This window comes from Salvelinus sp. IW2-2015, linkage group LG15 (assembly GCF_002910315.2).
Source record: "Salvelinus sp. IW2-2015 linkage group LG15, ASM291031v2, whole genome shotgun sequence".
Lineage (NCBI taxonomy): Eukaryota > Metazoa > Chordata > Actinopteri > Salmoniformes > Salmonidae > Salvelinus > Salvelinus sp. IW2-2015.
Window position 1 is genome coordinate 51701980 of NC_036855.1, and position 16422 is coordinate 51718401.

Consider the following 16422-nt stretch of genomic DNA (forward strand, 5'->3'; position numbering starts at 1 on the left):
GAACATCTTCACAGTAACCCTGGACAGAAATATTTGTGGGCTGTGTTGAATAAGAAATACAGTCGTGGAAGTCTTTTGTGTTTACTTCTACGTTAGAAAAGTATAATAACCAGTTTGAGGAAAATATAAAAAGTGACTTCTCACTCACAACATTTAACTCATCTCAACAGAGAATACCTTCATTGTAAAATTTGAATGCACAATATTATCTATAAAAGTGTACAATATCCATAGTTTATCTAAGTGTTCCCTAATTCCCTTATAGTACATAGTAGGAATTTGGACAGTGAAGCTATTATGTTTAATTTGGCTCTATACTCCAGCATTTTGGATTTGAGATTAATGTTAAATATGAGGCGACAGTCCCGAATGTCACCTTTTATTTTAGGGTATTTTCATTCATATCTGTTTTACTGTTTAGAAATGAAAGCACTTTACGTATCTAGTCCCCCCGTATTCAATTAAGTCAAAAGTTTAGTATTTGGGCCCATATTCCTAGCATGCAATGACTACATCAAGCTTGTGACTCTACAAACTTGTTGTATGTGTTTCTTAAATTGTGTTTCTTAAATTCTGTCTGGTTAATCCCTCTTACTTCGGACGTGTGAGCTGTGTACGGGGGGACTAGGGGACTAGATACGTAAAGTGCTTTCATTCACTGCCAGTCCTGTCTAGTCCAGCGACGGTGGGTTTGTGCCCATAGGCYACGTTGTTGCCGGTGATGTCCAGCCTCCCTCAGTCCAGCCTCTCTCAGCCTATTGCTGACAGTCTGAGCACTGATGGAGGGATTGTGCGTTCCTGGTGTAACTCGGGCAGTTGTTGTTGCCATCCTGTACCTGTCCCGCAGGTGTGATGTTCAGATGTACCGATCCTGTGCAGGTGTTACACGTGGTCTGCCACTGTGAGGATGATCAGCTGTCCGTCCTGTCTCCCAGTAGCGCTGTCTTAGGCGTCTCACAGTACGGACATTGCAATTTATTGCCCTGGCCACATCTGCAGTTCTCATGCTTCCTTGCAGCATGCCTAAGGCACATTCACGCAGATGAGCAGGGACCCTGGGCATCTTTCTTTTGGTGTTTTTCAGAGTCAGTAGAAAGGCCTCTTTATTGTCCTAAGTTTTCATAACTGTGACCTTAATTGCCTAGCGTCTGTAAGCTGTTAGTGTCTTAACGACCGTTCCACAGGTGCATGTTCATTCATGGTTTATGGTTCATTGAACAAGCATGGGAAACAGTGTTTAAACCCTTRACAATGAAGATCTGTGAAGTTATTTGGATTTTTACAAATTATCATTGAAAGACAGGGTCCTGAAAAAGGGATTTTTTTTTCTTCTTCTGAGTTTAGGATGCCAATACCAGCCAGCCAGCACCATGGCGAGAGACATAAGCACTGTTGTTTTAGTTTGTTTTTATGTTGTGTTATCGTCGTCCTATCCTCTGTTAGTTTTGCAAGCAAGTTCAGCCTAGTAGCTAGGTACTGTGTGTAGCCTAACCTAGGTACTATGTTACTGTTATTTATTTATTTTCTGAACCACACCAAAAAGACGTTCCCGTGCGGGAAAAACAAAGTTATTCTATTCTATTCTATCTTATTTAACTCTGATGTCAATAGAATCTCCAGATACCTCATACCGGATTGCATCGACATTAAATTAAAACGGGTAAGTAACCATGGCTGATGCCATATTGTAGAGAATGGCATATTCACTCACTCATCTTTGCTCGCTCCTTGGAGTGTGGCACCTCAACATATAGATCTCCACACCATTCTATTCTGGGCCAGGTCCCAGGCTGATGTGGTGCTGAGTCCAAGGTGGTGTAGGTTGTCATCCAACTGGTAGGACCATCTCTGGCTCTTGGTCTTCCTCTTTGGTGTGGCCAGTTGGGGCATGGCTCCTTGAGGATAAGGGCAGGCTCCAAAGGTGGGTTAGATTGGCCAGGTGACCAAACAGTCAGAGACGGGAGAATCTAACCAGGGTGGAGACAGGTGGTTAGTTGGTCTTTTGGAGTATTATAGAGTTTGGGATGTGGTCGCGCCATATACCCAGTACTCTGCGAAGGCCCTTGCAGTCAAAGGCGTCCAGGTGACGTGTGAGGTCCAAAGTGAGAGTTCATGACTCTGATCCGTACATCAGGATGCAGATGACCATGCTATTGTAAATGCAGAGTTTTGTTTTCAGAAACAGGGTCAATTGTTTCCAGATGTTATCGAGGCTGGTCATGGTTGAGGCTGCCTGGCCAATTAGTACTGTAGGTAGATGTCGGTGTTGCTCCTTCAGTTAGTTGTTAGGGTGCTTCCAAGGTAGCAGCACTTAGGAACAACACCAAGATGGTGGGTATCCATAACAGGCTTGTTGGAGGGGGGTTCAAAGTCACTTAAAGATGCACTCTCAAACTTTTGTATAATTTTAGCCAGTAGTTTTGAAAGTGGTGCTCACGAGCCAAAAGTGGTCCCCGTTTTTTGTGGATTATGTCATCCATTTCATGGGATATTCTACAAATTTGTTGTGCTTAAGATCCCGGAGTACATCTTTAAGGACTGGATTTTTGTTTTGTCCAGGCTGATCATGTGCCTGAGTGGGTCTCCTCATCCATGATTTCAAGGGCAAGATGTAGTCTTCCCAGTGAGAACCCGGAGCGTTTTGTAAAGAGCCCAGGGGTTGCTTGCCTTAGAGGCAGCCTTGGCTTCATCAGCAAGGGTGTCATGCCACGTCTGTTTGTCCTGGTTGCACAAGGAGTTCAACCTTCTGTACTTCTGTACACTTCTGGCCTCACTTGTACTCAGAGTTTCCTGAGATGAAGTACTCCTTTGTTATTTTGTGACCAAATATCTTTGCAGCTGCTTCAGTGATTTCGTTCTTGAAGATCCCCTCTGGATTGGCTGGGATATTGTGAGAAGCGGTTGTGCAGCTTAAGCTGGAAGATCTGTTTTACAGCAGGGAACTGTAGTTTAGCAACATCAAACCTGGGTTGATTGGAGGAGGATGCATTGCGTTTTAGGTGAAGATGGAGGGTCATGCATAGAAGCCTGTGTGATATGTGTTCGCAAATTTCGCACTGCGGTAGACCCAGCAGTTTGAGGAGGTATGCCAGCGGGGGTTAGTGAATATGTGATCTATTTACTTGATTTTGCGGCCATTTTGCGGCCATCATTACTAATCTGTAATGTATGTATTTATGAGAGTAGAAGGATTGTTCAGTCCTTAGACTGTGGCTGGTTAAAAATTCCAGGAGTCCGTTACCATTGTCTTTTCGGATGCAAGAGGCATGGTTGTCCTAGTGCGCTATCAAAGCCATTGCTGTCAGAGCCAGTAGTTCTATTGGTTAGGCTTTCCATCTGTGTAAAATAAGTCATTTTCATCTTCTGAGGCCACAGCTGTTGGATCATAACACACTATAACTGTGAGCTTGCCATGTTATATCATAGTCAGGCTAGTAGGAATCGGTTGTGTATTGCTCTCCAGGATATGAGGGGCCAATTTGCAGCGGCTGAGTAAGCTAAGTTCACACCTTGACGATGTAATTCTCTGCCTGACCAGAGAGAGGTCATGCCGTTGGAGGTGCAGGTGCCAGAGCACCTCAGTTAGCAGAGCAATGGCAATGTTCATGCGCAACAGTTCTTTGGCTACTAGCTGAGCCATCTTTTTTCATAGATAGGACATTCCAGCTTGCAATGTTGAGTGTGGGTCCATTATTCTTATGGTCAAGGTGGTCCAGGGTCAAGTCATCAGGGTCAGTCTGAGTAGAATTTCATTTTTGTCTTTTTCTGTGGTGGGTTGCTAGCCCAGCGCACAACCTCTCCATTAATGTATATATCGCCATGTGAGGGCAGGGCAGGTGCTATTAGCCAGCAGTAGCTCGCCCTGGATGTGGTATTGAATACTAGGGTCATTGCTGGGGTCATTGCTGGAGCTGTTGCCCGGGGAATACAACAAGGAGGTTAGCACTCTGACTTAGTCCGATTTAGTAGAGACGGGCATAGCCTTGTATTTATGCCATTAACCTTGTATCCAGAAATAACTGAAAACATCTCTACAGTTTTGAGCAGCGGTTGGATTGAGGACATGGGGTTTTGAAACAGCAACAGAATGACACCATTATKTAAATAAAGCACTAAACTCATTGTGAGAGCAATGAATGAATAGCGGTGACCAGGGTTGGTTATCACATGTTTTACTCTTCTGTGTATTTCTTAGCACCAGTATATCTTGCAAGATTATTTTCAATATTAGGAGAAAGACCAAGGTCTTGGGTTGAAATGGAGACCCTTTTTATCCTCACATCTTATTCTGACATGGGGATAAAAGCCATCAAACACACTCTGTCCACCTGTGACAACCAGCCCCATTGCCTTTTGTAACAGGAAATGAAGCAATATAGTATACAGTCTTAGAAATAGCCTTTCTTTGATAGAATGATATTCCAAACTAAATTCTGCGTTTTATGCCTCAAATTTAGTGTCAAATGAAAACTAAGTCTAGGCTATATTTGTTTTTAATGAAGGCATACTGTACATACCGTTTTCAAGGAAAAAGCTACGGCTTTGATTTCTGGTCTTAGAAAACAGTAGAGTATAGTTCAGTACAGTACAGAAAAGTACAGTACAGTACAGTACAGTAGACTATAGTTCAGTACAGTACAGCACACTAGAGTAGAGTACAGTATAATTGACTGTATTGTACTGTACTGTACTCTACTCTATTGTGCTGTGATGTGCTGCGCTCCACTGTGATTTACTGTGCAGTATTGGGATGTCCAAAACTGTGAAACATAGACATCTATGACTGGTAAAGATTTGTTCCGGTCCGGGCCAACCAAATGTGGTCTTTTTGGGGGCGGAGCTCATTAACATATTAGCTATTGTAGAATAATACCCAAACATGCAAAGGAACATTCTAAAATGTTCTACTTTGTGTACCTATGCAGGATACATCACCATGAAGAGAATGACATTTATAATTATGCATTTATGTATCGGGGAGCCATGATGTCATTCTGTTACCAATATTCTATTACTGTGGAATTGCCCATAACCAACCCCCAAAATTGTTAGAATGGAGTTGTGACAACCAACCCCACATTCCATGTAACAACCCCCCAGAAATAGGTTTYAATTATAGCTCTCCATTTCCTCTTTTTAACAAACATAATTGCTGATGGATACTCCCAAAATGCATATATTACAAAGAAAGTACCTATAATAAACACATTAATTCCCCTCACCCTCAATGTTTTGTCATGCTGACATTAATTGACCAGTTGGATGAGTTCTTTCAAAGAATTCACACATTTCACCCTTAAAATTATTACACGGTGACATTTAGTTTGGGAGTAATTAGGACTATGACAACCAACCACTGAGAAAACCAACCCCTGAGAAAACCAGCCCCTGAGAATACCAACCCCTGAGAATACCAACCCCTGAGAAAACCAACCCCTGAGAAAACCAACCCCTGAGAAAACCAACCCAGATCAAGCCTAACCCATTGAGTAAACAACAAAATAAAGGCCTAAGACAATATGAAAACTGTTTGTCACACTTTAACTGTCCACCATTTGCTTTAAGTTTTTCAAGTTCTGTCTGTATCAGATCAGCAGTGTAGTTCTGATCACAGGAGCGAAGGGCCTTTATCATAGTGTCTGTTTTGGCCTCAGATTTCTGCATTTCCGCCATTCCTTCAAAAGCTCAACCACTTGCTCCTCCAGGTCATTAGGGTGCTTCTGTGCGATATGTTTGGTCTCTGGCAGGCCAAGTTTACGGCCATATGCTCGCCACCTCCTTTAAGGTTGTCAGTGATTACTTTGGTTGCAATGTTGCAAAGTTTTTCTAGAAAAAAGAGAAGGTACCAGCGATGTAAATGTACTGTATATCACCAGCACACAAAAAACTATATTTCAGAGACATTCTTGATAAACGAATAAAATGATATGTTCCATCTTTGTTTTTTCTTTTATTTGACAGGTGCTTTATTTACACGGGCAAACATTTACTGTATGGGAGATCKAAAGGAAAGAGTARCTCTCATAGTGGTTGTGAAAGGCTTCCATAATGGCAACTCCCACACCCACAGACAGAAAATCCTTTAATACACAGGATAAAGGAAATGTAATGTTGTTCTCTTACTTTRGCATTTTGGAAGTCTGAAACAATGACATGAGGAGGTTACAATCACTGTAGAGGTACAGTCCAGTACAGTCAAGGATGGTAGCCTATTTGTTTTTCCAACTACTTAAGTCWATTTGTGGAAAAACCTCTGATAATTGTGTCGGTTGCCTCTCTATGACCTTGCTGGAAACCGTTACAATCTTATCCTGTGTGTTCTTGCACACATTCCAACGAGTAAATCAGGCCACCTTAGAGAGAAATAAAGTTAACAAACCCAACAAAATGGATGTAGCAAGCTACTTCTAGCCCKATCCATAGGCCTACAGTATAAGAGACAACATTTGATTACGCTATGTGCACAAGAGTAATGTAACATCTATATTGAATGAGAGAACACACTGACACCTAATGGAGCGCGTAGGCTGCCAACAAAGATTTCACAGCAGCYGATATTACATCAGAAGATTTCACAGTGTGTTATTGGAGCAGTCTTTTGGAGATTGCCAACATGTTGTGTTTTTAAAAATATGTTGATTTCTGTTCAATGAGAAAATTACGAAAAAGATCCAACTTTTTGAGAGAAAAAAAATGTACACCTCAAGGTATAATTACTATTTCGGAATATGAAAAAAAGCACCTGATTTGAAGTCCTCAAGGTCGAACATAAGAACACAAAAAGTTTACATGCACACCTCACACATGCCACGTTTCACACSGGTTTCAAGGATTTCCTGCAGAATTCCCACCTAATGTCCTCAACTGTCAGCCTATTTTTGTGCTCATATTCCCTTATCTGGGGGTCCGTTATCTACGTGTATATATGCCTGAGACAAAGTATAAAAAACAACCCCAACTACTGCCATTTCACTCATACTTTCTCGGAGCTCTGAGGTAAGCAATGTGCTCGGTATTGTGTGAGTGAGCTTCAATGACTAACACTATGGCTGGTTTTAATGAAATTCCCTWTGTGGTTGTATTTATCCTACAGTCCTTTTGCTGCCATGTTTGTGTTCAAGTTCKCTGTGGGTCTCCTGGCCCTAATACTGGTGTCCTCTGCTTMGGCTGAGGAACTGACTGAGGTGAGTGACACAGGATACGAAGCTACCATGCCAAAACATTGACTGCTTTGCTAAACTATCGAACAGTCAATGTATATCCAAAGTAACACTGGGACCTACTGGGACCCCAGTAACACTGAGACCTACTGGGACCCAGAGAATGGCAGTATTTCTGTTAAATGTATTTGAAATACGTACAGTATTTCTATTACCTTTGAGTATTTTGTAATATACAGTGCCTTCGGAAAGTATTCAGACCCCATTACTTTTTTCACATTTTATTACGTTACAGCCTTATTCTAAAATGTATAAAATAATTAGCAATCTACACACAATACTGCATAATGACAAAGCTAAAACAGGTTTTTAGCAATTTTTGGAAATGTATTCAAAATAAAAAACAGAAATACCTTATTTACATAAGTATTCAGACCCTTTGCTATGAGACTCGAAATTGAGCTCAGCTGCATTCTGTTTCCATTGATCATCCTTGAGATGTTTCTACAACTTGATTGGAGTSCACCTGTGGTAAATTCAATTGATTGGACATGATTTGGAAAGGCACACACCTGTCTAAGGTCCCAAAATTGACAGTGCATGTCAGAGCAAAAACCAATCCATGAGGTCYAAGGAATTGTCRGTAGAGCTCCAAGACACGATTGTGTKGAGGCACAGATCTGGGGAAGGGTACCAAAAACTTTCTGSAGCATTGAAGGTCRCTAAGAACACAGTGGCCTCCATCATTCTTAAATGGAAGAAGTTTGGAACCACCAAGATTCTTCCTAGAGTTGGCCACGCTCGGCCAACCTGAGCAATKAGGGAAGAAYGGGRTTGATCAGGGAGGTGACCAAGAACCTGATGGTCACTCTGACAGAGCTTTAGAGTTTCTCRGTGAAGATGGGAGAYCCTTCCAGAAGGACAACCATCTCTGCAGCACTCCACCAATTTTTTATTTTGTTTTTTTATTTRTCCTTTATTTAACCAGGTAAGCTAGTTGAGAACAAGTTCTCATTTACAACTGCGACCTGGCCAAGATAAAGCAAAGCAGTGCGACACAAACAACACAGAGTTACAAATGGAATAAACAAGCGTACAGTCAATAACACAATAGAAAAAAAAGAAAGTCTATATACAGTGTGTGCAAATGGCGTGAGGAGGTAAGGCAATAAATAGGCCATAGTAGCGAGGTAATTACAATTTAGCAGATTAACACTGGAGTGATAGATGAGCAGACYATGATGTGCAAGTAGTGATTTTGGTGTGCAAAAGAGCAGAAAAGTAAATAAAAACAATATGGGGATGAGGTAGGTAGATTGGGTGGGCTATTTACAGATGGACTATGTACAGCTGCAGCGATCGGTTAGCTGCTCAGATAGCTGATGTTTAAAGTTAGTGAMGGAAATGTAAGTCTCAGGCCTTTATGGTAGAGTGGCAAGACGCAAGCKACTCCTCAGTAAAAGGCACSMGACAGCCAACTTGGAGTTTGCCAAAAGGCACCTAAAAACTCTCAGACCATGAGAAACAAGATTCTCCTGTCTGATGAAACCAAGATTGAACCCTTTGGCTTTAATGCCAAGCGTCACATCTGGAGGAAACCTGGCACCATCCCTACGGCGAAGCYTGGTGGTGGCAGCATCATGCTGTGGGGATGTTTTTCAGCGGCAAGGACTGGGAGACTTGTCAGGATCGAGGCAAAGATGAACGTAGTAAAGTACAGAGAGATCCTTGATGAAAACATGCTCCAGAGCGCTTAGGACCTCAGACGGCGGCGAATGTTCACCTTCCAACAGGACAACGACCCTAAGCACACAGTCAGGACAATGCAGGAGTGGCTTTGGGACAAGTCTCTGAATGTCCTTGAGTGGCCAAGCCAGAGTCTGAACTTGAACCCGATCGAACATCTCTGGAGAGACCTGAAAACCTGAGCTTGAGAGGATCTGCAGAGAAGAATGGGAGAAACTCCCCAAATACAGGTGTGCCAAGCTTGTAGTGTCATACCCAACAAGACTTGTGGGCTGTAATCGCTGCCAWAGGCACTTCAACAAAGTACTGAGTYAAGGGTCTGAATACTTATGTAAATGTYATTWTTCAGTTTATACATTTTTTTATTAGCAAAAAGTACATGTTTTTCCTTTGTCGTTATGGGGTATTGTGTGTAGATTGATGAGTAAAAAAAARGATTTKATCCATTTTAGAATATGGCTGTAACGTAACAAAATGTGGAAAAAGTCAAGGGGTCTGAATACTTTCCGAAGGCACTGTATATTTKTTTTACCTGAACTACAATCCAATGTATTTTYTAACAAAATKCTTTCAAGAGCTGTCATTTTTATTTAAAAAAAMACYAAATACTTTTCTATAAAAAATTGTTTTRATAGTGGTTCACAATTTAGTGGCCCCCTTTCAGCCTGCGTTGGTATCAGAAGTCTGATCCCCGCAAACCGGGAATATTCACAGATACATAGTAATTATTCTATTAATTCAGTTAGGTTAGTGTGATAGGTCTAACTTATTAGTTTGCATGATAACATCCCAAAAACATTAAAAGAATGCTTTTGATAATTTAAAAATATATTTTAATGTTTTAAATAAAATGTCCTTGGAATGCTCTAACATTCACTAAAACATTGTGAATAACATCTGTAACATCAAAGACAAAACGTTCCCCAAAATGTATCATTAGGTTTCCAGGTAATGTAATAACACTATGTTCCAGTAAGGTTTTCCCAGCAAACAAAATGTGGTTCTGTAAAAGTTCCCAGAACATTTGTTAGGCCACGGCAAATAACACAAAAAGTGTACAGTCATGCTGATGATTATACAGTGGTTGTACAAAACATTCACCTGATGTTACAAGAATGTTCTAAGAACACATTTTGTATGTTCTTTAATGGTTCCCAGAACGTTTCATTAGGTTGTGGTGACAGTCTGGTGGGAACATTGTGGGGACATCACAAAAGATCTGTTTCCAAAACATTAAAAACTGTCCAGTTGTGCGAATCATTTTACTATGTATATTTTAGTGCAAAAAACATTCACCTGATTTTACAAGAACGTTCCCAGAACACATTTGGTCTGTTCTTTAAAGGTTCCCAGAATATATCTTTAGGTTGTGGGAACAGTCTGGTGGGAGCATTGTGGGGACATCAGAAAAGATATGTACCGAAAACACAAAAACTGTCCAGTTGTGTGCATGATTTTCTTTTAGTGTACAAAAAAACATTCACCTGGTGTTAAGAACGTTCCCAGAACAAATTTTTGTATGTTTTTAAAAGTTCTTAAAATACCTCCCGAGTGGCGCAGCGGTCTAAGGCACTTCATCACAGTGCTAGAAATGTCACTACAGACCCGGGTTGGATCCCGGGGTGTATCACAACTGACCGTGATCGGGAGTCCCATAGGGTGACGCACAATTGGCACAGCATCGTCCGCGTTAGGGGAGGGTTTGGCCGGGGGGGGCTTTACTTGGCTCATCGTGCTCTAGTGACTCATTGTGGGCGGCCAGGCACCTGCAGACCGACCCCGGTCATCAGTTGAACGGTGTATCCTCCTACACATTGATGCGGCTGACTTCTGGGTTAAGTGGGCGGGTGTTAAGAAGCACGGTTAGATGGGTCATGTTTCAGGGGACACATGACTCGAACTTCGCCTCCCGAGCCGTTGGGGAGTTGCAGCGATGAGACAAGATCGAAAAAGGGGTAAAAATATAAAATATCTCCCCCAAAAATCCTAAACATCTCTTTAGGTTGTGGGAATAATGTGAAGTTGTGACAGGAGAGAGGTTCCCAAAACACAAAAACTGTCCAGTTGTGCGAGTCATTCTACAATGTTTATTTTAGTGCAAAAAACATTCACCTGATGTTGCAAGAATGTTCCCTGGACACATTTAGTCTGTTCTTTAAAGGTTTCCCAGAATATATCTTTAGGTTGTGGGAACAGTCTGGTGGGAACATTATGGGGACATCACATAAGATATGTACCCAAAACACAAAAACTGTTCAGTTGTGCGGATGATTATACAATGTTTATTTTAGGGAGACTGTGTTACGGAGGAGTGTAAGTGCTTTTTTTAGGCTGGATCATGTTGTATTGTATTGTATTGTTGTATGTTTTAATTATGCAATGTATTGATTGTTGCTGCCTTCTTGGCCAGGTCTCCCTTGAAAAAGAGACTCTGGGTATCAATGGGCTTTTCCTGGTTAAATAAATTTTACATTTACAAAAAGGGTGCAAATAAACATTCACCTGATGTTACAAGAACGTTCCCAGAACAAATAATGTGTAGCTATGACAAGAGATAGGTTCCCAAAACACAAAATATGCTCAGTTGTGATGACATTCACACAATGTTAAAGTGAGGTTGCACAGGATATTACGCTAATGTTGTAAAAATGTTGACAGAACACRTGGTCTAAGTTATTTAAAGGTTTGCAGAAGATTTAATTAAGTTATGGGACTTGTCTGGGATGTTGCTAAAATATTATTGTGATATTCACGCAGGTTGCACAAACATTACCACAATGTTCCAKAATTTTCAAATAAGTCATGCCGTTTTTATGATGTTCATAGCATATTTGTTGTAGGTTTAACATAATATTCTATTGATGTTCACGCAATATACATTTTACTTTGTCTCGGATGTCCTCAGAACATTTCAAGAACATTTAGAAAATGTTATATTTACCACAGCATTCTCAGCATTCAAATTTGTAGCTCCTTAAAYCATGTTGGAATACCAGTGGTGTAAAGTACTTAAGTAAAAATACTTTAAAGTACTACTTAAGTAGTTTTTTGGGGCATCTGAACATTATATTTTTGACAACTTTTACATTTACTCCAATACATTTCAAAAATAAAATAACGTACTTTTTACTCCTTACATTTTCCCTGACACCCAAAAGTACTTGTTACATTTTGAATGCGTAGCAGGACAGGAAAATTGTCTAATTCACACACTTACCAAGAAAACACCCATTGGTCATCCCTACTGCCTCTGATTTGACAGACTCATTAAACACAAATGCTTCGTTTGTAAATTATGTCTGAGTGTTGAACTGTGCCCCTGGCTATCCGTAAATMTAAAAACTTGAAAATCGTGTCATCTGGTTTGCTTAAATTATTTATACTTTTACTTTTGGTACATTTAAAACCAAATACTTTTAGACTTTTACTCAAGTAATATTTTACTGGGTGACTTTTACTTTTACTTGTCATTTATTTGAAAGTATCTTTACTTTTACTCAAGTATGAAAACTGGGAACTTTTTCCACCACTGTGGAATACCTCCCCATTAAGTTWATTTTTTATTTTTTATACCTCACATGTTGACAATCTGCAGCTTATTTAATTCATAGGACATTTGAACAGTATAATATGTGTGTCGTCCGGGGTAGGCTGTCATTGTAAATAAGACTTTGTCTCAACTGACTTGCCTAAATATAAATTTTTTACATCATACAAACACAATCATATTTTTTGCACTTCATATGTTGACAATCTGCACATGTGGCGTTTCTTTCCCAAACCAGGTCTTTCAGCCTCTGCACAACCAGGGAAGGTCTCTTACATCTTCTTTTTCAGTATATAGCCATGGCAATATGTGACCTGTTTCAGGAAACTATGTGTATGTCGCGCGTCACTACTTCACAGGAGAGGCATTTGAACTTTTTTTWATCAAAATGTGTTTTTTGGCAGAAATGCCTTCTGGAGCAGGTAACTTTGATGTGCCTTAACCACAAACTTGTATGCCATCTGTGAATAAGAATAAAATTGTTAAATTACGAGACTAGTTGGTTTAGCTATGGAAAAAGACTGGAACCTTCCCGCCAGTCATGATTGGCTGAGATAATGGCTGGGCTGGACATGCCGAGAGATGAGTTTGGATTGGTGGTCAGCAGCAAGCCACTGGCAGCATCGGGGACGGGGTAAATATCTGGTAGGTAGAACGCACTTGTTTGTAATTAGCAGAGGTGGGACCAAGTCATTGTTTTACAAGTCACAAGTAAGTCTCAAGTCTTAGCARTCAAGTCCCAAGTCAAGTCCCAAGTCAAGTCTCAAGTCAAGACCGTCAAGTATCAAGTCAAGTCTCAAGTCCTAAACTTTGAGATTTCGAGTCCTAAACAAGTTATAATGTGCTCCTCACCAAATGTAATACCATTTCATATTTTTAACAAGAGTAATAGTTAGTATATTACATTTACGCAAATCATGAARGCTTTTAAAAACATCTATATATTTATTACTTTCCAAATAAATGGTTTTAGGAACAGCAGTAACATCAGCCAGTTGTAGCTCAATCTTGGGTGCAATGATCACGTTCCCGCACTGGCTGACTGTGTGGAGGCTCATTGATTTAACGTTACGTTAGCCTACATGCTACACTAGTAAAGTTATAAATTATATAGCTGTCGGCTATATTAGCCACAACTTACCGTTTTTGTGCAGCTTCAAATGTCAAACAAAGTTGGACATTTTCTTTCCGCATGTTTTGCAAGGTGCAATCCGTTTTTTGATACAGCGTCCTCTTTATATCCAAAAATAATAATTTAGGGTATCATCTTTCCAAGGGCTCCATTTGAATTCACCCGCCGACGTTCCTCTGCACTGCCACACACAACTTTTTCTCAGCTGGCACAATTTGATTGGCTGCWGTCCGATTCAAACTGTAATCCGTTAAATGAAGAGTTGATGCGCTGCATACTTTTTAAAATAGCATAATRTTTTATATTTGGCCTTGGGGAGTGTATCAAGTCAGGTCGATTCAAAAGGCTCAAGTCCAAGTTAAGTCACGAGTCATTGGTGTTAAAGTCAAAGTCGAGTTGCAAGTCATCATATTTGTGACTTGAGTCCACACCTCTGGTAATTAGCACTGCCAGACACAGAACACCARARGGGCATGATGACAAACGTTAGTGAAAAATAAACATAAAAAAAAATATATATTGCCTAGAGAAGTTCTGAGATTATTGTGTTGGTCGTTTGAAGTAAACAATTATCCAAGTTTGTGGGCACGCCCCATCTATCTAGCAGGTGGTATCTGCATTCACTATGAATGCTAGACTTTGTGGTACACTATGAGCAGCCGAATACAGAAGAAATCGTAACTTCCCGATTCTACCAGAGAAATGTAGAACTGATGCATATCAACATATCAACTTTCCCACAGTACATTTTTTTAAAATGCTGTGCCATTATGCATAATTTTTATTGAATTACCTTTTAACTTGTAGGGATGGGCACTCTCGAATGTCTTATTTATAGGCTACCCTGAGTTCCTCTGTTTCATATTTCTATCATATTAAATATTAGCCACTGTCAATATTGACTCTCCGTAGGCCTAACCACGCATATTCAACTGCCAATTTACTGTTAGTTCCCTTCAGTTGTATTGCCTACATTATTTTCAATTTAATTTCATTGTTTGGTTTAACTTGATTTGCTTCCTTGCTGAGGACCATTAGTAACAGTTGATAATATAAAAAAGGCATGTTGTCTAATTAAATCATTTTCGAGCAGAGCGCAGACCAAACCGTAACAGTTTGAACCCTATGCATGTTGCAATACTTGCCCTTGTCATCACACAGTTCCATGGTTAGTGTAGGCGATAGACAAGGGTATAGCCTTCTATTGTACACTATTCTCCCTATTATAATTCTATGTACACTAACCTTCTATCCAGGGGTTGGAACCGGTTCAGGGAACAGAACAGAAAACCGTAACAGAAAGACATTTTCAGAGGAACAGAATCACAACCTGGAATGCAAGTGATCTACAGTCGTGACCAAAAGTTTTGAGAATGACACAAATATTAATTTCCACAGTTTGCTGCTTCAGTGTCTTTAGATATTTTTGTTACTATGGAATATTGAATTATAATTACAAGCATTTCATAAGTGTCAAAGGCTTTTATTGACAATTACATGAAGTTGATGCAAAGAGTCAATATTTGCAGTGTTGACCCTTCTTTTTCAAGACCTCTGCAATCCGCCCTGGCATGCTATCAATTAACTTCTGGGCCACATCCTGACTGATGGCAATTCTTGCATAATTAATGCTTGGAGTTTGTCAGAATTTGTGGGTTTTTGTTTGTCCACCCGCCTCTTGAGATTACCACAACTCTCCAATGGGATTAGGTCTGGGATTTCCTGGCCATGACCCAAAATATCGATGTTTGTTCCCCGAGCCACTTAGTTATCACTTTTGCCTTATGGCAAGGTGCTCCATCCTGCTGGAAAATGCATGTTCGTCACCAAAACTGTTCCTGGATGGTTGGGAGAAGTTGTCTCTCAGAGGATGTGTTGGTCATTCTTTATTCATGGCTGTTTCTTAGGCAAATTGTGAGTGAGCCCACTCCCTTGGCTGAGAAGCAACCCCACACATGAATGGTCTCAGGATGCTTTACTGTTGGCATGACACAGGACTGATGGTAGCGCTCACGTTGTCTCTTCCGAACAAGCTTTTTCCGAATGCCCCAAACAATCGGAAAGGGGATTCATCAAGAAAATGACTTTACCCCAGTCTTCAGCACTCCAATCCCTGTACCCTTTGCAGAATATCAGTCTGTCCCTGATGTTTTTCCTGGAGGAAGTGCTTCTTCTTGCCCTTCTTGACACCAGGCCATCCTCCAAAAGTCTTCGCTTCACTGTGCGTGCAGATGCACTCACACCTGCCTGCTGCCATTCCTGAGCAAGCTCTGGACTGTGGTGCCCCGATCCCGCAGCTGAATCAACTTTAGGAGACGGTCCTGGCGCTTGCTGGACTTTCTTAGCACCATTAAGCCTCTTCACGACAACTGACCGCTCTCCTTGAAGTTCTTGATGATACAATAAATGGTTGATTTAGGTGCACTCTTACTGGCAGCATATCCTTTCCTGTGAAGCCCTTTTTGTGCAAAGCAAGTGATGACGGGATGTTTTCCTTGCAGGTAACCATGGTTGACAGAGGAAGAACAAATTCCAAGCACCACCTTCCTTTTGAAGCTTCAGTCTGTTATTCGAACTCAATCAGCATGAAATTGATCCCAGCCTCTTGTCTCGTCAACACTCACACCATCTCAATTTAAAAGCATGGAAAACAGTTAATAGCGTTATTTTACGTTTCTTGCATTTTTTTCCCAGTCCCACAAAAAAACACAACACAGCTCCCATGCAAAGCCCTCACTCTTGTCACTCATAAAGGTATTCCGTTGTCTGCCAACCAGCTGAAAATCTTTGCCAGTGGGTGTGTGTGTAGGCTACCTTCCCCTCCCCCTCTGAAGCAT